Source organism: Anomaloglossus baeobatrachus, chromosome 5, assembly GCF_048569485.1.
Source record: "Anomaloglossus baeobatrachus isolate aAnoBae1 chromosome 5, aAnoBae1.hap1, whole genome shotgun sequence".
Taxonomy (NCBI): domain Eukaryota; kingdom Metazoa; phylum Chordata; class Amphibia; order Anura; family Aromobatidae; genus Anomaloglossus; species Anomaloglossus baeobatrachus.
Window position 1 is genome coordinate 337,798,611 of NC_134357.1, and position 24,559 is coordinate 337,823,169.

At 46.9% G+C, this 24,559-nt stretch overlaps 1 long non-coding RNA gene across 1 annotated transcript in view; it reads right to left on the minus strand.

Moving 5' to 3' along the window:
* LOC142310086 (uncharacterized) overlaps positions 1–21,883 on the minus strand; it is a 338,210-nt gene extending 316,327 nt beyond the window's left edge. The window contains exon 1 of the long non-coding RNA XR_012754081.1: positions 21,831–21,883. This is a non-coding gene — a long non-coding RNA (uncharacterized LOC142310086). The remainder of the gene's footprint in view (positions 1–21,830) is intronic.
* Positions 21,884–24,559: the final 2,676 nt, after the last annotated feature.

The following is a 24,559-nucleotide window of genomic DNA, read 5'->3' on the forward strand; positions in this document are numbered from 1 at the left end:
ACAGAAACAAACTACATTCAACTAATGTCAGAGTGGAGGAAGGAGCTGTCTAATATGGCACCTGGTGGCAGGGGATTGGCCAGGGAAGATGTACACAATTATATCAATTCCAGCAGTCTGGCCGCACCTCCCTATAGCCAGGTGGAGAGGATGCAGCAGAGCTGGGAGTGCTACAAAGCAGATGAGCAAAAGACCTGCCACTGGGGGGAGTTCATTAGCAGTTCTCATACCAGCAGCAATAAAAAAGATTTTCTTTACAGCCCCAGTATTTTGTGATGGAATGTTTTGGTACGCGTTGTAGCACAAGGCAAACTTCCATCCAATGTGTTTAGAAGGAGAATCATTCTTCTTCAGGGATCCCTTTCTCCCTGAGGAAAGACATTTTTCTTTTGAAATGCGTGAACGCGTCAGAAGAAAGTTTATCTGGTGCAGCTGCTCGTACGAGAACATGACATCACAAAATACTTGGGATTGGAAACCTAGCTTTTTTGGGGAGACCTTGCTGTTGGCCAGACAACTCCGCAATTAATTAAATAGAATTTCCAATTTAATGAACAAATGTACCTAAGGAAAATATCATATTGGAGTAAAAGATTGGGACAGATGTTATTATTGTGAAATCATTGCAATGTTTTTAGAACAACTAAAATATACGTAGAGAATTTATACAGTGTGTCCACCCATATCCTATCCACCACCATTAACTTGAGAACGGCAGCAGCTATAGGCATTCCGTTCCATTTTTGAGATAAAAATGCTAACTGTTGTTTTCCACCAGCTGGCGCTATAAGTGGTTTCATTGCATAGACACCACTTCTATGCCTATAGCTGCCACCGTTCTCAAGTTAATGGCGGTAGCCAGGATATGGGTGGACACATTAAAGAGGTTGTCCACTACTATAACACTGATGTCTTATCCTTAGGATAGGTCATCAATGTCTGATTGGCACCCCTGCCGATCAGCTGTTCTTGGTGCTGCCAGCAGCAGGTGACCAGGATTGCTCAGTTCTGGAGCTGCCCCGTTTTCTAATAGCGGCCATTTACTGCACATCCAGCTCTTATTGATTTCAATGAGAGGCGGATGTCCAGTACCCAACTATAGCCACTATGAATTGATAGAGCAGCTCCAGAAATGAGCATTTCCAGCCACCGTGGGTATCGAGAACAGCTGACCGGTGGTGGGCTGGTTGTTGGACCACCAGCCGATCAGACATTGATGACCCATCCTAAACATAGGTCATCATTGTTAATTTAGTGGACAACCTCTTTAAAATCTAGTTCTCCATGAGTGCAAACAAATTTTTAGATTTTCTATTAGTAGAGTACACATATGGCAAAAATACTTATATTAGTAAGTGTTATCACGTAATAATTAAATTAGAACTGAAGCTTTAAATAAAGTTTAACAGGTGATCAATATGAGACCGGTGGCGGTCTGACACCCAGCATCTCACCGATTGGATTAAAACTTATTTGGCCACAGCCAGATGATGTGACATGGAAAGATTCAGCAATACCCAACAGCGACCACTAGACCACTAAGTAATGTTTGGGGCTGATGTGTTCTGCTCCGTACATCTCTTAGTTTGCGTGGATCTTAGTTCAATTTTAACCAGATGGAAAAGGTGCTAGATATTGGACCTCCAACGATTTCATATTGATTAAATATCCAATGGATAGATATTCAGTTGTTGGCAATCCCCTTAACTTTAGCTACAAAGGAGAATGCCACCTTGTATTATGATAATTATTAGAGGCTTCCCTAAAGACCATCAGGTTTTGGGGTTCTGGTAATGTTCAAGAGCTGTAGAGAATGGAGTAGCTGAATACCTGCCCATTTCTATCAGTTTCCCATGCCTATGCGGTAGACGTTATCAGAATATATACAAGTTCTTGATATTTTTTCTTTCAATGTGCCTGCATTCTTTATACGTGGATCTGTATCATTATATGACAGCATACAGCTAATTACAGATCATGAAAGATATTAATTCTTCACCTACCGTCTTTTATATAAACACGCGATACAACTCTTTTGCTCAAATTATTCTCTCCCCACTGAACTCTCACTTTTCTAAAGGTTTGGCAGAAAAGCGATTACCAAAGAGTTACCCAATAAGCACATCCTTTGATCAGCTGCAAAGTCCTACATAGTGTTGGCATTTCTAAGAGGACATTCTTCCCGACTGGCGTATTAAACATCTAGTAATTATGCAGAGTGACGGCATTTCCAGATAAACGAAAGCCTTATTAAAACATTACTCCAATGCTCACCTTTCAAGGTGACCCCCGATCGTTCTAATTAACTCCTCCACCTCCTGACTTGTGTTCCTACAGTTCCTGGCGCCACCATCCATCAACCTGCTAAGGGACCCACTTAGTGTGTGAAGTGTGTAACCCTTCATATACTTAATTTTATTCAGTTATTTAATGAAGCTGATTAAAAATGCTCTTCATTTCAGACATTGCTATATTTCAAAGATTTCAAAGCAAAATGTAAGGGAAATGAAAGCATTCACTAAAGTATACACTAAAGGAACAAACACACCATATAAATGCTTTTATATCACATATATGGCTAATGATGTCCTACATTAATCCGCAGGTAAATCATTGTGATATCTCAATGAGCTGTCCTAATTGATAAGCTCAGCCGGCTACATGTAATAATGCAGAACACTTGGAGGTTACGGTAACTATTGTTTCCAAACTATTGGCCATTCAATTTAGGCTTATGAATATCTGAACAAATGCCACCACCTTAATCTACTTTTTTACTGCAGTCCACAAAAATGTATATCATCTACTGAGAAATTGTGGGCTGCCCCTGACGGACAGTAACCCCTATGCAGACTCGTATTGCGAGCGTTCTCAGAACAAGGCTGCATAAGGGTTACTGCCAGTCAGTGGAAGATACAGAACTTCTCACAAGCGTGAAAAATTCCGGGATGCTGTTGACATGCAGTGACCTATGGAGCTGCGTTCTGAGAAAGTTCTCAGAACACAGCTCCATAGGATTTGATGGGCATCTTGGAACATTACTCCAATGGATTATGTTGGAACTTCCAGGATTTATTTTTTGTTAATAAATAGGTGAACGAGGGAGTGTGGGGGAGTGTTTATTCCCCTATGGACTATGTCGGAACTTCAAAGATTTTTTTTTATTAATAAATTGGTGAATGAGGACGTGTGGATGAATGTTTATTCAAATTAACTTTTTTCCCTGTCTGTGCTTTTCTTACCTCGATACTTGCAGTGTTAGTATGGTTGTGACTGATAGACACCTCCCCATTGCTAATCCCTAGGCTTGATGCCAGCTGTCAATTCACAGCTGACAACAACACAATAAGTATTACCAGAATTGCCACCACACCAGGGCAAATCGAGAAGACCCAGGTTAAGAGCCAGAATTGGCACCTCTGAATGGATACACCACTTCTGGGGCAGCTGCGGGCTGCAGTTTTTAGGCTGGAAAGGACCAAATAAGTATGACCCTTCCCACCCTGATAATACCTGCCCCTAGCTGTCTACTTTACTTTGGCTGGTCAAGAAATATGGGGGGACCCCACGTAGTTTTTTTTATTCCTTAAGTCATTTAAAGAAATGGTGTTGGATCCCCCCTATTTTTGAAAACAGAGAAGGTAAAGCTGACAGCTGAGGGTTGCAGCCCACAGTTGTCTGTTTTACCTGTGCTGGTTATCAAATATAGGAAGGAGCGCATGTCATTTTTTTAAATCTTTATTGTTCACAGTAGCAGACAGGCAACGTCCGCATGCAATAAAGCTTGTTAATTGGCTCTATGTTTGAGTCCGAACTCTGGACACCCGTTGTCCGGTATAAACCCTGAACTTTACAATTAATTTTGCTTATACCTAATCATCAACAATAAATCTTAAATACGCTGGAGTAAGATGAAGTGAAGGACATATTATGGAATGTCAAAATGGAAAGCTTGAACATGGGACTGCTACACAACACAAAGAAGACAAAGATATTGATCACTGCCAAGTATGACTGGGACACATTTGAGATGGACGGCGATGAACTGGAAGTTGTTAAGGATTTCTACCTACTTGGATCAATGCTCACTCAAGAAGTAGAAATGACACCGAACGTCTATAGGACAATAGCTATGGGAAAATCAATAATGGAGTCACAGGATAAAGTCTTAAAATCAAGGAACATTTCACTGGTGACAACATGACTTGTAAAATGTTTGGTCTTTTCTGTTCTAACATACAGATATGAAACCTGCACAATAAAGAAGTAAGATAAAAGAACAATCGAAATTTCGATGTAGTGCTGGAGAAGTATGTTATCAATGCAAGAAGAACAAACAAATACATTTTAAGGTACCATCACACTAAGCGACGCTCCAGCGATCCCACCAGCGACCTGACCTGGCAGGGATCGCTGGAGCGTTGCTACACGGGTTGCTGGTGAGCTGTCAAACAGGCAGGTCTCACCAGCGACCAGTGACCAGCCCCCAGCCAGCAGCGACGCGTGGAAGCGATGCTGCGCTTTGTAACTAAGGTAAAAATTGGGTAACCAAGCACTTGGTTACCCGATATTTACCTTGGTTACCAGCGCACACCGCTTAGCGCTGGCTCCCTGCACTCCTAGCCAGAGTACACATCGGGTTAATAAGCAAACCGCTTTCCCTATTTACCCGATGTGTACTCTGGCTACGTGTGAAGGGAGCAGGGAGCCGGCGCTGGCAGCCTGAGAGCGGCGGACGCTAGTAACTAAGGTAAATATCGGGTAACCAAGCAAAGGGCTCCTTGGTTACCCGATATTTACTTTGGTTACCAGCGTCCGCAGAAGCCGGCTCCCTGCTCCCTGCAGATTCTGTTGTTGCTCTCTCGCTGTCACACACAGTGATGTGTGCTTCACAGCGGGAGAGCAACGACCAAAAAATGGTCCAGGACATTCAGCAACAACCAGCGACCTCACAGCAGGGGCCAGGTTGTTGCTGGATGTCACACACAGCAACATCGCTAGCAAGATCGCTGTTGCGTCACAAAAACCATGACTCAGCAGCGATGTTGCTTACTGACACGTGGCCTTTAGAACAAATCAAGCCAAACATGTCACTGGAAGTAAAGATCACAAAGCTATGACTTGCCTTCTTTGGACACCTCATGCAAGAAAAGCAATCACTGGTTATCATGGTCAGAAGAATAGAAGGAAGAAGGCAAAGAGCAAGACCATCATCCCAATGACTATCAAGATAATGGCAGGGAAGACTCTGGTTGACCTATCTAGGCTTGCAGAAGATCGAACTTCCTATAGAATGGTCACTCGTCAAATTGTGATGGCTCGACATCGAGCCAAAAGCTGTTTAATAATAATATCCACCACTAAGTAGCAGGTATTTGTTAAGTGTAAAGAAAATGATACATGGTTTGTGAACAGCAATTTTCAAGTCTTGCCACAGTGTCTAAATGGCATTTAGCTTTGGAATTAAACTGGGCCAGTCAACTACATGAAACTGCTTGTATGTTTAGGGTCGTTGTCCTGCTGGCAGTTGAACCAATGCACTAGTCTCAAGTCTTTGGCAGCCTTTAACAGGATTTCCTCAAGGATTGTCCGATATTTAGCTCCATGTATTTTTCCATCAACTTTGACTAGATTCATTTTCCCTATGGAAGAATATCATCCACACAGCATGTTGCTGCCACCGCCATGTTTGATTTTGGGGGAGGTGTTTTCAGAGTGATGTGTAGTGTTATTTTTCCACCACACATAGTTTTCTGCATTTAGCCCAAAAAGTTCTACTTTGATCTAATCTAATCGAAATGCCTTCTTTCACATGACATCTAGCGAACACAGCTATCATGTGGATATATGTGCTCTGGTCAAATAAGACCAATGTAGAACTTTTTGAGCTAAATCTAAAATGCTACCTGTGATAGAATTTTTTTTTTTTTTTTAAACTCGTTTTATTGAAGGTTAAGTATAACATAGCATCAGAAATCAATACAATCATTTGTACTTGGAGGATAAAATTTGAACATTAGATGATGTACAGGTATCCAATCATAGGTTGTATCCCACAAAAAAAAATAAAAAATGTAAAACCATATAGACAGAGTAATATTATCGAGTGCTGGAAACCGTGTCACACTGCCAGCCAGGAAATTAATACATTCTATAAGATTCCACCATCCTATTGTGCATTATATCAGAAAGAAGGATTTAAGACAAAAGGTAAGTTTGTAGCCAAGGAACTGGGCGAACCCCCTGTCAAGGGCGATCTCAACCACCCGCCCCAAATTTTCTCAAATTTATTTAAAGAACCCCTGTTCTTGAATACAAATTGCTCTAGAGGAATTATGGCATTCACAAGGGCAATCCAAGAAGCTCTGGATGGGGGTCTAGGATTCATCCAATTTTAGTATTATGCCCTTTCGGGCCAGGAAAAGGACCTTCTTTAGTAGCAGATTCTCAGATTGGGACCAGGAGTTAATATGCAATACTCCAAACAAACACAGGATCGGGCTCATAGGGACCACTTTCTCCAACACAGAGGACAGCACTGATGCGACTTCTGTCCAATAGGAGTAGACAACACGACATTCCCATATCATATGCCAAAAGTCTGCACCGCCTCTCCCACACCTCGGGCAACTGTCCGTAACCGTGCTATTCATTTTATTTAGTCTTACTGGAGTGATATAGCTCTGATGGATAATGTATAGCTGAATAAGTCTATTGTTAATTGCAGGAGAGACTAAAGCTGGTGTCACACACAGCGACAACGACAACGACGTCGCTGCTACGTCACCATTTTCTGTGACGTTGCGGCGACGTCCCGTCGCTGTCGCTGTGTGTGACATCCAGCAACGACCTGTTGTGAGGTCGCCGGTCGTTGCTGAATGTCCAGCTTCATTTTTTGGTCGTCACTCTCCCGCTGTGACACACACATCGCTGTGTGTGACAGCGAGAGAGCGACGAAATGAAGCGAGCAGAGGGAGCAGGAGCCGGCGTCTGGCAGCTGCGGTAAGCTGTAACCAGCGTAAACATCGGGTAACTAAGGGAAGACCTTTCCCTGGTTACCCGATATTTACCTTCGTTACCAGCCTCCCCTCTTGCTGCCTGTGCTGCCGGCTCCTGCTCTGTGCACATGTGGCTGCAGTACACATCAGGTAATTAACCCGATGTATACTGTAGCAAGGAGAGCAAGGAGCCAGCGCTAAGCAGTGTGCGCGGCTCCCTGCTCTCTGCACTGTGACATGTAGCTGCAGCACACATCGGGTTAATTAACCCGATGTGTACTGTACCTAGGAGAGCAAGGAGCCAGCGCTAAGCGCGGCTCCCTGCTCTCTGCACATGTAGCACAGCGACGTTATGATCGCTGCGTCTGCTGTGTTTGACAGCTAAGCAGCGATCATAACAGCGACTTACAAGGTCGCTGTTACGTCACCGAAAATGGTGACGTAACAGCGATGTCATTGTCGCTGTCGCTTAGTGTGAACCCAGCTTAAGGTGTGGGATTCGATAATGTCATCCCAAACTATATCATCTAACTCAGGAATTTTGGTTTTCCAGTTCCCCAAAACGGAGAGAGGATTGTTCATGGCCTTGGCCTGGATGAGGGATGAGTATAATTTGGAGATTAGACCCCCAGGGCCCTGTGATCTAATAATCCGATTATCAGGAATGAGGAAAATCTAACCCCACGACCAGAGAATTGAGCCCGGAAAGCATGTCTGACCTAGAGGTACTTGAATCCATGAGAATCCGGCAAATCATACTCAGCCTGCAGCTGCGCAAAAGGATGGAGCTCATTATCACGGACTATTGAACTCAGGGAGACTATTCCTCGACTCCTCCACTCCGCAAAGCCCGGTAACCCACAGAAATGCGGAAGGTCCAAATTGCCCCATAAAGGGGTCTCAATGGGTACATCATGAAATCCAAAGGTGGACTTAGCTTCCTTCAAAATCTTGGCCCCCAGTTTGTGGATTGGGAGAATTCGGCCCTCAGGGGCTCGTTTGTGATCAGATAGTAGGGGCCATAGAAGTTCCACCCCCGTGAAATCCGCCAAGAATCCCTCTGGGGAGCTACCCGCGCCAGGCAATGTCCAGTATCCCAGATATTTCAACTGTCCAGCTAAATAATATATGTATAGGTCAGGGAGGGCCATACCCCCCATATCTTTAGGTCTTTGCAATTTAGCTAGCTGGATTTTAGATCTAGAAGAACCCCATACAAAAGAAATCATTAAGGATTCCATGGAGCGGAAAAAGGACCGGGGAATCTGTACGAAGATATGCTGGGTAATATAAAGACACTTCGGTTGTACTATCATTTTGAGGAGGTTAATCCTTCCCGCTCCTGAGAGGGGAAGCTGACTCCACCTATTCAATTTTTCCCCGAAGTATGTTAGGAGAGGCGCAAAATTTCTAGCAATCATCTCTGCTGGACTTTTCGTTAATATAATCCCCAGGTATTTAAACTGGTCGACTACCGGTATTCTATATAAGTATGTGTCTACCGATTCGTTTCTACCATGGGATAAGAATAGGAGATATGATTTTAATCAATTTATCGCAAGGCCCGAGAATCTCCCGAACTGATCAATGAGCTCCACAGCTCTAGGAATGGATGAGTCCGGCTTGGAAGCAAAAAGCAGCAGGTCGTCCGCATACAGTGACAGACGTTCCTTTCCCCCTCTATACCTTACTCCCTCGTAAATTGGGTCCGCCCGAATGTGCACCGCCAATGGTTCCATGGCCAAGGCGAATAAGAGAGGAGACAGAGGGCACCCCTGGCTGGTTCCCCTCCCCAAGGAAAAGGTCTCAGACACACCGCCACCCACCTAAATGTTGGCTGTTGGCGCTTTGTATATAATTTCAACCCAGCGAATGAAATTATTACCGAAACCAAAGGCCCACAGTACCTCCAGCAGATAGGGCCACTCAATGGAATCGAAGGCTTTAGCCGCATCCAGTGAGACCAGAGCCCAGTCCTCGTCCAGTTTTGCACCAGCTTGTAAGATCACCTGCGCCCTCCTCAGATTGTCCGAAGTGCTCCTACCTGGGATGAATCCAGACTGATCCCTGTGTATTATGGAGGAGATCACTTTATTGAATCTAGTCGCCAGAATTCTCGTAAGTATTTTGTAATCAGAATTTAGCAATGAGACTGGTCTGTAAGAGCCGTAGTCCAGGGGGTCCTTATCCAGCTTCAATAATAAAACGATAGTGGCCTCATAGAAGGAGTCGGGCAACCTACCCTTCCGGAATGAAGCCCCAATCGTCTCCAGGAGGGCTGAAGCAATCTCCCCCTGGTACTTAGTATATATCTCAATCGGAAGTCCATCAGGGCCAGACGCCCTACCTTTATTAAGGGCCCCCATCGCTTCCACCAGCTCCTCCAGACCAATGTCCTCATCCAAAGCCAGTCTCTGATCCGAAGTCAATTTGGGAAACTTAAGGTCTCGCAGATAGTCAGAGATCTCCTCCCTGGAGAAAGTCAGTCTGGACTCATACAGGCACTTATAAAAGGACGAGAACACTTCCAAAATGTCATTGACAGAAGTGACGATCTCCCCACTAGACGCTCTGATCCTAAGGACAGCAGGTAAACTATTGGACTGGTGTACCAGGAATGCCAATAGGCTACTAGATTGGTTTCCCTGCTCATAGTAGCTCTGGTTTGTGAAGAAGACCTGTCTTTTGGCCTTATCCTGCAAGAGTAGAAGGTATTGCCTCCCTACTTGTAGTCAGCAGGACCTATTTTCTTCAGACGGGTCAGAGGTAAATCTGTGTTCCAATAATTTATTTTGAGCAGCTAGGTCCTGCTCTTCCCTGGCCGCTTGTTTCTTGGTGTATGAGATGGAAGATTGGCAACAGTCCCTAAGGTATGCATTGAGTGCGTCCCAATAAGCTGAGTAATTTTCCTCAATAGAATTCATCTCAGTGTATGTCTTAATCTGGTCAGGAATCCTATCATTGGCTCCAAAGAGTGACAGCCACCAGGGGTTAATTTTCCGAGATAGTCTATGTGACTTGCAGCCCTCCCATCGGACACTCACAAATACTGGGGAATGGTCTGAAACAGATCTAGGTAAGTGGCATACCGATTGTATGTAAGAGCAGACCCTCTCATTCCCACATATGTAGTCAATCCTGGATAGGGAGTGTTTCCCGGGGGTGTAGCAGGTATATTCCCTCAAGACTGGATTATGGAGTCGCCACATACCACACCACCCCACCTCCTTGAGGAATGTACTCAATCTGGTTTGTATCGTTTGAGGGATAGAGGCCTGTTGGGTACTAAATTTATCTAGCCCGGGGTTATTGATTAGATTAAAGTCGCCCATACAGAATACCAGTGCCTGAGGGTATTGAGAAGCAAACTTATCCGCCTCATACAGAAGTGAGGTGCCCATTGTAGGAGGAATATAGATGGCTAGGATCACCACCATTGATCCGTCGATGTGGGCTTGAATGAACACATATTTCCCTTCAGGGTCTTTTACCACCTTACCCGGGTCCCAGCATAATGATTTATGAACCAATACTGATACCCCTCTGGAGAATGAGGAGTGAGTAGAATGAGCTGACCATTGGATCCATGGCTTTTTAAGAAATCTAACTGTCTCAGACAGCAGAGGGGTCTCCTGTAAACATACAATCAGAGCTTTGAAAGATTTGATGTGTGAGAACACTGCCGCCCTTTTCCTGGCCGTGCCCAGTCCCCTGACGTTCCATGTCATTAAACTTATAACCATTAGTGAATATTACCTGTAAACTGAATAAAGTATGTCAAGTACTCAACCTGCAGCTTAACGTGGGTAAATTAACCCCTAAACACTAAATACTGGGCTGCCCAACGCAGACGATAAGAAAAAGTCCAGTAGTGTGACCAAAAGAGCTTTTCCCTGGAAACGTCCAGGGTTAACTAACATGGCTAGTTGTTATACTTGGTACGGGAGAGTCCTCAATCAAGGACCTGAGCCACTCCTACAGTCCAACTTATTACAACTATCAATTATCCTAAATGAATGATATATAAAATTATAGAGGTGGGGGAAAGGGGACCTTGGAAAGAAGGAAGGAACCAGAAGAGAGGGAAAGGGGGAAAGGAAGAGAGAAAGAGAGAATAGATAAGAGAGGGGGGGAGGGGGGAATAGAAGAGAATAAAAAGAAGGGATAGAACGAGGGGCGGGGGGAAGAAGAAGAAGATTGGGGGAGGGGAGAAGTGGAGTATCAGAATGTGTCTCAGCAGCATAGGGGGAATGTGATTTGGGAAAAATAGGGGGATGGTTGGAGATAGGTGGTGTAGGGGGAAAGAGAAGGAGTGAGTTGGGCTGGGGGGTGAGAGGGGAAGCTAGAGGAACGTGATATGGGATTGGAAGGTGTTAGAAAAATGATCCAGGGGCCAGGGATTGGGTTGGGGGGTGTGAAGTGATTGGGTTAGATATTAGGGGGGTAAAGGGGAGGAGAGCAAGGAATATAAGATGAGAAAGGGGGGACGGGGAAGGAAGAAGGGGCAGAAAGGGAGAGGTAGGTAGTTAGCAATTGGGCACATATAGCTGTAACATACGGTAACCATAACCTTAAGAAAGATCTATAGTGAATAGCAATCTTAGTCTTAACTGCGATGCAAAATATGATCTTCCAAAAGTGTGGATCCAGTCCAGCCAATGACTTGAATAATTATTTCGAGTCCTCCGTGCCCTGCATCCGAGCAACGCAATAGCGATCGGGCTAGAGTCTCCTCCAAAGGTCAAGACTCCGAGCCCCCGGGTCAGGAGCAAGGATCTCTCTAGCGTGGGCTTCTAAGGCGACTCAATTTCTTTTCAAACGTGAGAGGCTGCAGAAATCCAACTTAACGGTGTTGCAAACTGGACGCAGTAGTGACCCATAAAGCATCGCAGGGTTCGGATCCGCAACAGCGTTTCCCTCCTGACAGATAAGGCAGCGGGAATCCATATTCGGGGAGTCGCGAGCCGAACACAACAGCGGCCCTAAGCCTTTCGCCCTGAAATCGGGCCCGCAACAGTGCTTTCTTTCCAGCGATCCAGGAAGTGGAGTTTCAAAGCACAGGAGTCGCAAACAAAACGCAATAGCGACACTGAGCACGTCGCATAAGATCCGGATCCACATCCTCGTTGTCATCCCGGAGAGCAAAACATTGTGGGGTTGCAGGTCAGAGGAATCGCAAGCTTGTCTCAGTAGTGACCCCCAAGACATCGCAGGAACCCGGCCCGCTTCAGCGCTTCCTCCCAAGCTTCAGCGAGTTGATCCAATCTTCCGCTTCCACAGGAGAGTTGAAGAACAGGGATCGATCCTGATGAACCACTCTGAGGCGGGCTGGAAAAATCATGGAGTAGACAATCTGATGCTCCCTAAGGCGCTTCTTCACTTGGATGAAAGATGTTCTCATTTTCTGGAGGGACGCAGAAAAGTCGGGGAATATCGATATAGATGCGTTGTTGTGCAATATCGGTCCCTTCCGTCTCGCGGCACTCAGGATAGCGTCTCTATCTCTGCTGCTTAGCAGCCGAGCCAGGAGAGGTCTAGGTTGCGCCCCCAGGGGAGGAGGTTTAGCTGGGACCCGATGGGCTCTTTCTATGGCATAGGCTGCAGATAGAGTCGCATCAGGGAAGGTTTCTGTAAGCAAGCTTCCATGAACTTACATGTATCGCTTCCTTCCGTTCTCTCCGGCATCCCCAGGATTCTCAAATTGTTGCGACGTAGATGGTTTTTCAGGTCGTCAGCCCTCTGCGCCCAGTTGTTTGCCGCTTGCTCCAGGGATGTTAGCCTACCGGGCGTCGCTCTTGCGTCGTCCTCCAGCGTGGAGATCCTCTGCTCCGTCTCCTTGACACGCTCCTGGAGGTTTTGCAGATCCAGTCTGAGGAGGCCCACATCAATTTTTACCTCCTCAATCTTGCCTGTTAGCGAAACTTTAGAGTCCTGGATTGCTGCGAGGAGACGTGCAGAGACCTGTTGTAAGGTCAATACCTGCGCTCCCTAAGGTTCGGCGTCCGCGCCATCCTCCTCCTCCGTCTCGCTGGCTTCCCGCGCTGCCTGCTTGCCGGCGCCATCTTGCTGGGGGTCCCGAGAACATTTTTTCAGCTTCTCGGCCGCCGCTGCGCTGCGTCCCCTACTCATATCGCAGATCAGAATGTTCACCGCACCGGGAGGGATCTGATGGTGTGCCTTGGTTACCGATTACGGCAGGATTAATTTCAATATCAGGCGTTGGACTGCGGAGCTGCTCTCAGATGCGACCGCTCATGCTGTTCGCTGGTTACGCCCCCACATGTGATAGAAAATTAACACTGCACATCACCCTAAACCAGACTCCCCACCGTCAAACAAGGTGGTGGCAGCATCATGCTGTGGGGATGCATTTCATCAGCAGGGAAAAGGAAACTGGTCAAAATTGATAAGACGATGGATGGAGCTAAGTACAGAGCAATCCTGGAGGAAAACCTGTTAGAAGCATGAAAAGACTTGAGCCTGTGGCATAGGTTCACCTTCCAGCAGGAATACGACTCTAAACATACTGGCGGAGCTAAAAAGGAGTAGTTTAGATCAAAGGATTTTCATATATTTGATTGGATCAAAGTAGAGATCTAAATTCCGTTTAGAATCTGTGGCAAGACTTGACAATTAATGTTTGCAGACACTCTCCATCCAATCTCACTGATCTAGAACTTTTTTACAAAGAAGAATGACCAAAAATTTCAGCTTCCAGATGTGCAAAGCAGGTAAAGACATACCACAAAAGAATTGCAGCAGTAACTGCAGCAACAGGTGATCTAAAAGTATTGTCTCAGGGGGACAGAATACAAATGCACTTTACAATTTTCAAATTTATATTTTTAAATTATTTAGAACAACATGTATCATTTCTTTAAAAGTTAACAAGTAATTCCCACATTGTGTTGGTCTTTTTCAGAAAATCCCAATGAAATACATTTAAATTTGTAAGTGTAATGTGAAAAAATGTGGAAAAGTTCACAATATATGAATACTTTTCAAGGCACATATATGTACACGTGAGTATGTATGCGCTGCTATGTGTATACATGCGTGTGTATGCATGTGCTCTGTGTTTTTATATATATATATATATATATATACACACACAAGTATATATATATATATATATTTATATATATATATATATATATATTGTGAGACTGTGACCGGGGTTATCTATGACGGCCGGTATGTCTCGCCCCGGTTGTGCTCACTCCATGATAGAAAGTAAATCCACTCTAGGGTTAATGCTGTTTTCCTACAGGCTGAAGGAAGGGTTAAATGGAAACAGGAACAAGGGCAGGTGTGCCGGGTGTGAGGGAGTGAACAGAACTCCCTGAGTTCTCTGCTGGAGAGGCACATGTATATTGTTGTGGACTTTTGTTTGGACATTAAACCGTGTGCTGTGAACCTTAATGCCTGGATCCCGTGTCTTCTGCTGCGCAGCCGACCACGCTACCTCACATATGGTGGAGAATGCGGGCATGCCAGCCGGTGAGGTGTAGCATCCATCCCTGGTGACCCAGTAGCACATGTCCTGGATTCGAGCGGCTATACTACAGCCCAAACCCGGTGACGCCATGGAGGACATACTAAAGCAGCTGGCTCAGGCTAATGCACAGCAACAACAGGCTAATGCACAGCTACAAGAGGCTAATGCATAGCAGCAACAGACCAATGCACACCTGCTCCGGGCGTTGGAACGTCAGCAGCAATCCTTGCAAGAGCAGGACAAAAGGCACCAAGAACAGCTGGTTCAGGCCAATGCACGTCAGCAGCAAGCCTTGCAATTGCAGGAACAAAGACATCAAGAACAGATGGTTCTCCTGGCCAAGTCGATCCGTGCCGGACCGGCAGCAACAACCCCGGGACCGGGTGACGACGTCAGCGTCCGGAAAGCGGTGAGACAAGCGTTGCAAAAGATGACCCCGGGGGATGATGTGGAAGCGTTCCTGGCGGTGTTTGAGCGGGTGGCCGAGCGGGAAAAGCTGCCGACCCCCCAGTGGGCTGAGGTATTGTCGCCCTATCTGACGGGGGAACCCCAAAAAGCGTACCTGGACCTCTGTACCGAGGACGCCATTGACTATGTGACCCTGAAAGCCGAAATACTGGCTCGGTTGGGGGTGAATACCTATGTACGGGCTCAGCGGGTAAATCAGTGGTTCTATGAGGAAGCCAAACCCGTACGCTCCCAGGCCTATGACTTGTTGCATCTTGTAAAAAAGTGGTTGCAGCCTGACACTCTGAGCCCGGCGCAAATGGTGGAAAGGGTAGTAGTGGATCGTTTTGTGCGCACTTTACCCGTCACCGTTCAACGGTGGGTAGGACAGGGTGACCCGAGTACCCTGGACCAATTAGTGTCCCTGGTAGAGCGGCATGTGGCTACGCAGGACTTGATACGGGACACTGAGACTTTGCGTACCGCCCGTCGGTCCGGCCCCTCCAAGCCTAGGGCCAAGGACCCACCGCTGACAACGGTGCAGGAGTCCCCTACCGTCCCGTCTGAGGCCGCGGCCGCCATTCCTGAGGTCCGGAAGGTTCTGTACCCTAAACGACAACCCGTCAAGGGGGTTTCCGTCCCCATTAGATGTTGGCGGTGCCAGCGGGTGGGACATATGGAAGCCCAGTGTCCACTCACCACGGAGCCCATGGATTGTGGGGTTACCCGGCGGGGTTCAATGTATGCTCAGGTGGTGTGTACCGCTGACCTGGTCTCCCCAGAGACGGAGCCCCACTTGTGCCAAATACAGGTGAATGGATGTCCGGTTACAGGATTGTTGGATTCCGGAAGCTTAGTGACCCTTGTGCGATCCACCTTGAGGGCTAAAGTAAAGGCCACAGGACGTACTGTGGGGGTGGTTTGCATACATGGGGACCGCCGAGACTATCCCACAGGGATTGTCACCATCACAGCACCTTGCGGTCAGGTGCAACATGAGGTGGGACTTCTTAACACTCTTCCCTATGACGTGATCCTAGGAAGGGATCTGCCCTATTTTTGGACTTTATGGAAGGGACCCCCTAAGTCTCCTCAGATATTGGTCAGTCCGGGACCTGAGCCCTACAATCCTGAATTCGGGACACCTGCCGTAGGGGTCCCCATGATAGGGACAGAATGTGAACCCGATAGGTCACCCCTAGAGGTATTGGCAGGAGAGGCTGAGACGGTCGAACCCATCCCGGAGTTGGAGGCGTCCCCGGATACGTTCGGGACTGCCCAACTCCAGGACCCTACATTAATACATGCCCGGAGTCGGGTGACAGTAATTGACGGGGTGGCACAGCTGCCCAGTGCCCAGGTAAGGTACCCCCATTTCGCTCTTAAGCAGGATTTACTCTACCGGGTAGATGAAATACGGGGCGTGGGGGTAGAGCAGTTGGTGGTGCCCCAGCCGCATCGCCGGCGGGTCCTCGACTTGGCTCATAAACACCTGATGAGTGGCCACCTAGGGGTCAAGAAAACGCAGGAGCGAATATTGCAAAGGTTCTATTGGCCCGGGGTCTTTGGGGAGGTAAAACGGTTCTGCGAAACCTGCCCGGAGTGTCAGCTTACCGCACCCCTGACCCATTTTCGCAGTCCATTGGTACCGTTACCCATTATAGAAGTCCCTTTTGAACGGATAGGGATGGATCTGGTGGGGCCCCTCATAAAGTCCGCTCGAGGGCACCAACACATCCTAGTGATCGTTGACTATGCCACCCGGTATCCCGAGGCGATACCTCTCAGACATACTGCAGCAAAGCTTATAGCTCGGGAGTTGTTTGCTGTGTTCTGCCGGGTGGGGTTGCCCAAGGAGATCCTTACGGATCAGGGGACCCATTCATGTCTAAAGTGACCAAAGAGCTATGCCGGCTACTCCAGATCAAGCAGTTGCGTACGTCTGTGTATCATCCTCAAACGGACGGTTTAGTCGAGCGTTTCAATAAAACCCTGAAAACCATGCTAAAAAGGGTGATTTCAAAAGATGGTAAAGACTGGGATATGATGCTTCCCTATTTGATGTTTGCCATCCGTGAGGTGCCACAGGCATCCACGGGGTTTTCGCCTTTTGAGTTGTTATACGGGCGACATCCCCGGGGATTGTTGGACCTGGCAAAGGAAACATGGGAGCAGGAGCCCACCCCCCATAAAAGTGTGATTGAACACATTTTGGGTATGCAGAACCGCATAAGCGCGGTCATGCCAATTGTGAAGGAGCATTTACAGGAGGCTCAGGCCGCGCAAAGCGGCCGCTACAATAGACAAGCCACCGTGCGGACCTTTAAACCCGGGGATCGGGTGTTGGTATTAATCCCCACGGCGGAGAGTAAATTCCTGGCTCAGTGGAAAAGGCCCCTACGAGATAAAGGAAAGAGTCGGGGTGGTCAACTATAAAGTATTGCAGCCCGGTAGGCGGAAACCTGAACAAATATACCATGTCAACCTGTTAAAACCTTGGCAGGAACGGGAAAGCCTGATGGCTGTTTTTTCCCCATCTCCCTCCTCTTCGGGTCGTTCACATCCGGCTCCAGCGACCTCCGGAGAGGACGAACCGGAAGTAAGGATTGGAGAAGCCCTCACCAAGACTCAGAGGCGAGAGGCCAGACGGTTGGTTCAGCAGAACCCCGATGTCTTCTCCGAGCTGCCCGGTAGGACCAGTCTGATACGACATGATATTGTCACCGAGCCCCACCTGAAGGTACGCCTGAAGTCATACCGGGTACCGGAGGCTCGACAACAAGCCATATCGGAGGAAGTAAAGACAATGTTACGCCTGGGGGTCATCGAAAAATCCCGGAGTGAATGGGCTAGTCCCATTGTCCTAATACCAAAACCCGATGGCTCCTTAAGGTTCTGCAATGACTTTAGGAGATTGAACGAACTATCCAAGTTCGATCTCTACCCCATGCCCCGGGTGGATGAGCTGATTGATAGGCTGGGACAGGCGCGATATTTTACCACGCTCGACCTGACCAAGGGGTACTGGCAGGTGCTACTGACGGAGTCCGCCAAGGAGAAAACCGCTTTTGTTACGCCGGAGGGTCTCTTCCACTATGTTGTCTTGCCTTTTGGGTTACATGGCGCTCCGGCCACGTTCCAGAGGTTGATGGACTTAGTGCTGGAACCCCACCAGGCGTATGCATCAGCGTACCTTGATGACATCATTATTTACAGCTCCGAGTGGCAGACCCACTTGGAACAGGTACAAGCGGTGGTGGACGCGCTTCGAACAGCCGGATTGACAGCCAATCCCAAGAAATGTGCGTTGGGACTCACGGAAGCCCGCTACTTGGGCTACATGATAGGCCAAGGATTGATTAAGCCCCAAGTTAACAAGGTTGAGGCGATCCAGAAGTGGCCTAGACCCCTGACCACGAAGCAGGTTAGGGCCTTCCTGGGTATCGTGGGATACTACAGGAGGTTTGTAAAGGACTTTGCGGGACTATCAGCCCCCTTGACGGACCTTCTCAAAGGCAAGAAGTCCGTCATGGTGCGCTGGACTCCGCAGGCCGAGGACTCCTTCCGGGCCCTGAAGGGGGTCCTGTGCGGACAGCCCGTTCTTGTACACCCTGATTTCCGGAAGGAGTTCATAGTACAGACTGACGCCTCAGAGGTCGGCCTGGGGCCAGTGCTGTCTCAGGTGGTTCAGGGGGAGGAACACCCCGTCACCTTCTTAAGTAGGAAGCTCACCCCTCCCGAGCGGAATTATAGCGTAGTGGAGAAGGAGTGCCTGGCGATCAAGTGGGCCTTGGAGTCCCTACGCTATTACCTGCTGGTACGGCAGTTTCGCTTGGTGACGGATCACTCTCCACTGGTCTGGATGAGGTCCGCGAAGGAACGGAATGCCCGGGTTACCCGGTGGTTCCTTTCTCTGCAGAACTTCCGGTTTACGGTTGAACATAGGGCCAGTGGGTTGCAGGGCAACGCCGATGCCTTGTCCCGCGGCCCGTGTTTGATGGCGGGAGTTCAACCCCGCACGCTTGAACTGAGGGGGGGGGTATGTGAGACTGTGACCGGGGTTATCTATGACGGCCGGTATGTCTCGCCCCGGTTGTGCTCACTCCATGATAGAAAGTAAATCCACTCTAGGGTTAATGCTGTTTTCCTACAGGCTGAAGGAAGGGTTAAATGGAAACAGGAACAAGGGCAGGTGTGCCGGGTGTGAGGGAGTGAACAGAACTCCCTGAGTTCTCTGCTGGAGAGGCACATGTATATTGTTGTGGACTTTTGTTTGGACATTAAACCGTGTGCTGTGAACCTTAATGCCTGGATCCCGTGTCTTCTGCTGCGCAGCCGACCACGCTACCTCACAATATATATATATCTACATATAGGTATTTGCTCTGTGTATACATATGTGCATATGTATGTGCTCTGTGCAAACATGTGTGTGTATGTATGCGCTATGCGTATAGATACAGTACAGACCAAAAGTTTGGACACACCTTCTCATCTCTAGAGCAACTGTTAAGAGGAGACTTTGTGCAGCAGGCCTTCATGGTAAAATAACTGCTAGGAAACCACTGCTAAGGACAGGCAACAATCAGAAGAGACTTGTTTGGGCTAAAGAACACAAGGAATGGACATTAGACCAGTGGAAATCTGTGCTTTGATCTGATGAATCCAAATTTGAGATCTTTGGATCCAACCACCGTGTCTTTGGAGAAAAGGTGAACGAATGGACTCTACATGGTTGATTCCCACCGTGAAGCATGGAGGAGGAGGTGTGATGGTGTGGGGGTGCTTTGCTGGTGACACTGTTGGGGATTTATTCAAAATTGAAGGCATACTGAACCAACATGGCTACCACAGCATCATCAAATACTTATTTTGCTGACTATATATGCTCTGTGTATACAGTTGACGTGCCCGCGGGGTCTCGGGTTACTCTTTACCGGGCTGCAGTGCTTCTCCTGGGTTGCCGCAGTGGCCTTGCCCAGTTCCGTGACCCCGTCCGGTGTCAATAGAAGGCCGGGGAAAGGGACGATTGGGGTAGTTGTTTGTAACGCCACCTGTGGTGTGTGGCCAATATTAGCCGCCGCTTCGGGACTTCTCTGCTGGGGCGGCTGACAACGCAGCTCGCATGGTTCAGCTCTCCACGGGCAAAGCTATGTCCCAGGGAGGATGTTGGTGGAAGTAGTCACCTATGGCGTAGGGGCGCAATGATGGCAGCGCCAGCAGGGATGAGACGACACAGATGGTGCAGTTCAAGTTCAAGTTCAAATTCTTTACCCACCAGAAGCACACTGCCGTTGGAGTACTGGACTACGCTGTGTGTGTGTGTGTTCAATGTGTATGTATGTGTGTTCACTGATGAGCAAAAGGGTAACAATGTTTTGAACTTTTGACGTTTAGGCTCCATATCTCACTATTCACTACAGCATTCAACGTGAAACTACCTTTAGACGGGCTGGACTCTAGTACTGATTATAATGTAAAACAATAGAGAAATTGAGCATTTTTCTGGAAAACCCTAACTGGAGGGCTGGGCGAGCATGAAAATTGCTGAAATGGATATAAACAGAGCTCAAATGGAATGTTATCAGCAGGGGAAAGATGCCTGGACACATCTCTCACTCCCGGGTCGCTGCTTGAGTATTTGGATGCAGGAATTTCTGCACCATTTCTGCATCTCTTGGTAGGAAAAACAAATTTTGCCGCCTTCTTTTATGCATTTTAACATGTGATTTTCACTTGCTTTCTTTAGCGTTTTTGGACACCAATGAATGCTATAGAGATAGATCATAGATAAAGATATATATTAGATAGATAGATAGATACAGATATATAGACATATATTTTTATGTTTAAATAAATAAATAAGTGAATGAAAAAAATGGTGCCCCCCTATTTTTGATAACCAGCCAAGGTAAAGCCTGCAGCTGCGAGCTGATATTATCAGACTGAGAAGGTTGGGACCTTCCCAAGCTAAAAATACAAGCCTGCAGCCTCCCCAGAAGTGACGCATCACATTAAATACGCCATTTTTGGCGCTTTGGCTCTTCCCAATTGCCCTGGTGGGGTGGTAAGTTAAAAGAAAAATAAACACACAAATACTTTAAATACTTTGTTTTAAAAAAAAATACCCCAATTCTAGCCCTGGTTCACTAATTAGTTGGGAAAAAAAGAGCCATGCGGATCTGAAGTAGTCCACCGAATCCCAAGTAGTCTCCAAATGGAAACCTGAAAGACATGAAAAGAAAGGCAAGATACTGCCCCGTGTTCACCAATTTATTATTAAAAAAATAATCCCTGCAGCTCCCACAGACCATGGCATTCCCACGACGTCCACCGATTCTGTAGTACAACCTATAGAGCCTTGTTCTGAGAATGACGCTTCATAGGTTTCTCCCAATCAGGCTGTGCTTTGCTAATCCTGGCGACCCTGACGAGTGGTGATGACGTCAGTAACGATAACATTCATCACTGCTCTCACCGTGTCACACATAAGCAGCCTGCGGTACCCTATTGCTGACTATATATATTTAAAGAATGTACCATTTATGATGACTCTTTGTTTCCTATTTTTTAGCCAATTCCTTACCCATCTATAGTATAGTTTCCCCTAGTCCCTGCTCCTGGCTGCTATGTGGTACAGTACCAAATGCCTTTGGAAAGTCCAGATAAATCACATCAGTTGCAGATCCAGATTTGCACTTACCTCCTCATAGAAACCCAACATTTTGGTTAGACATGACTTCTCTTTCATGAATCCATGCTGGTTACCAGTTATTATATTATTCTCTGTAATATATTTTTTGTATTTCAGCTCTTAAAATATCCTCAAAACCTTTCAACACCACTGATGTCAAACGGACAGTAGATGCCTGGATCCACGCTCTTACCTTTCTTAAATATTGGTACCACATCAGCCATTTTCCAATCCTGAGGCACCAACCCTGTTGCAAAAGAGATTTAGAAGATGAGATACAGAGATCTGTCAATTACTGAGCTCAATTCCCTTAATATCCATGGATAAATGCTATTTGGCCCAAGGGATTTGTCAATGTTTAAATTGCTCAGACACAGGCGTACATATTCTTGCGTTAAATTAGTTATATCAGTTATACTTTGATATTTGCCTTTTTGAATGATTCCTGGAACAGTCAGTTCCTTGGTGATCACAGATGAAAAGTACCTTTTTAATATCTCAGTCTTTCATTTGTCCTCAATAATTATCATGTTATGAACTTTTAAGGTGCATTACTGTATCTTTTCTTTTTGGCATTGATGTATTTATTTAAATGTTGTTGGTGATTTGTGTTTCAGGAACTAATTTTGGTATCTTCATTTCTTGTTTTACATTTCCTATTGACTTCTAAAATGCTATTTCTGTATTGTCAGCCTTCAAAATTTTGAATGTTCTTCGTTTTAGTCTTATAATACTTTGTACTGTCTTATTTACTAGAGATGAGCGAACCGGTCCCGGTTCGGCTCGAGGTCGGTTCGCCGAACGGGGGTCACGTTCGAGTTCGGTTCGTCGAACGTTCGACCAACCAAACTTGAACGTATAGGCTATAATGGGAGGCAATCACAAACACATAAAAATGCATTATAAATGTACACAAACAGTTAATAAACATTGCCATAACACTTACCGGTCCCCGCGATCCCTTCTGCACTCTGTCTCCTGCCGGTATTCCATCCGATGATCGCTTAATCCTCCCGGTGACCTGCACTGCCAGCAGAGATGCAGGACCTATCGTGACGTCAAAATAGCCATGTGACCAGTCACGTGGCTATTATCTCATTGGCTACAGACTGGTCACATGACTATGACGCGTCATTTAGGACCTGCGAGTGCATCTCTCCGGTACACGGTGCACATATGTGTATCGCCGTGTACCGGCGACATGCTCTAGCACACGGTCGACTCCCCGTTCCGTTAGGGACCGGCTGACACAGCCGGTCATTAACGGAGATCACCGTTGCCATAGCAACGCAGTTAGCGGTGACGTCACCGCTAACCGCGGCTCCGAGAGCACCGTTGCTATGGTAACGCGTCTGTCAGCGTTCCCGCTGTTACCGCTGACAGCCAGCACTGATCACTCACGGAGTGAAGGCTGCACGCTGCTTCCCGATTGTAGTGAGGATTGTAGTGAGGATGAGGTTCCCCAGCCCCAAGTGATGAGCTGGTGAACCTCATCCTTCCTCACTACAATCGTCACTACTACTACACTAGAAAGAAAGAAGACAGAAGAGCAGGATCGTGGAGGGCTGACAGGGGGTAATAAAGATGGAGTCTCTAATGTGTGTGTGTATTTATTTCTATTAAAGTATTTTTTCTCTGTGTGGTGTTTTTTTTTAACCCTTTATTGGAGATTCTTAATGGCCGGGTCAAACGTGCCTGACATTAAGAATCTCTGGCTTAATACTGGCTAGTAAAACAAAGCCAGTATTAACTCATGATTACCCAACAAGCCACCCGGCTCCAGGGCTGTTGGAAGAGTTGGATACAGCGCCAGATGATGGCGCTTCTATGAGAGTGCCATTTTCTGGGACGGCTGCGGACTGAAATCCGCAGCAGAGGCACCCAGAAACCTCGGGCTAACCTGTGCTGCGGATTCCAATCCCCAGCTGCCTAGTTGTACCCGGCTGGACACAAAAATGGGGCGAAGCCCACGTCATTTGTTTTTTAATTATTTCATGAAATAAGTGAAATAATTAAACAAAACGGGCTTCCCTATATTTTTGGTTCCCAGCCGGGTACAAATAGGCAACTGGGGGTTGGAGGCAGCCCGTGGCTGCCTGCTGTACCTGGCTAGCATACAAAAATATGGCGAAGCCCACGTCATTTTTTTGGTGGGCAAAAAAATTCTGCATACAGTCCTGGATGGAGTATGCTGAGCCTTGTAGTTCTGCAGCTGCTGTCTGCTCTTCTCCATACAGATAGACAGCAGCTGCAGAACTACAAGGCTCAGCATACTCCATCCAGGACTGTATGCAGAAGTATTTTGCCCCCTGAAAAAATCATGTGGGCTTCGCCATATTTTTGTATGCTAGCCAGGTACAGCAGGCAGGTACGGCTGCCCCCAACCCCCAGTTGCCTATTTGTACCCGGCTGGGAACCAAAAATAAAGGGAAGCCCTTTTTTTATTATTTCATGAATTTCATGAAATAATTAGAAAACAAATGACGTAGACTTCGCCCCATTTTTGTGTCCAGCCAGGTACAACTAGGCAGCTGGGGATTGGAATCCGCAGCACAGGTTGGCCTGAGATTTCTGGGCCCCACTGTTGCGAATTGCAGTCTGCAGCCGCCTCAGAAAATGGCATTTTCATAGAAGCGCCATATTCTAGCGCTGTATCCAACTCTTCCAGCACCTGCCTGCTATACCTGGCTAGCATACAAAAATATGGCAAAGCTCACGTCCTTTTTTTGTAGTTTTTTGGCAAAAAAAATAAAAAATGCTTCCCTGCATTTTCCATTGCCAGTGAAGGTAACACCAAGCAGTGGGGGTTAGCAGCCAGTAGCTGCTTGGATTACCCTTAGCTAGCAATACAAAAAATGCAGTGGGAGCCCATATATATTTTTTTAATTATTTATTTAAATAACTAAAAATAAAATGGGCTTC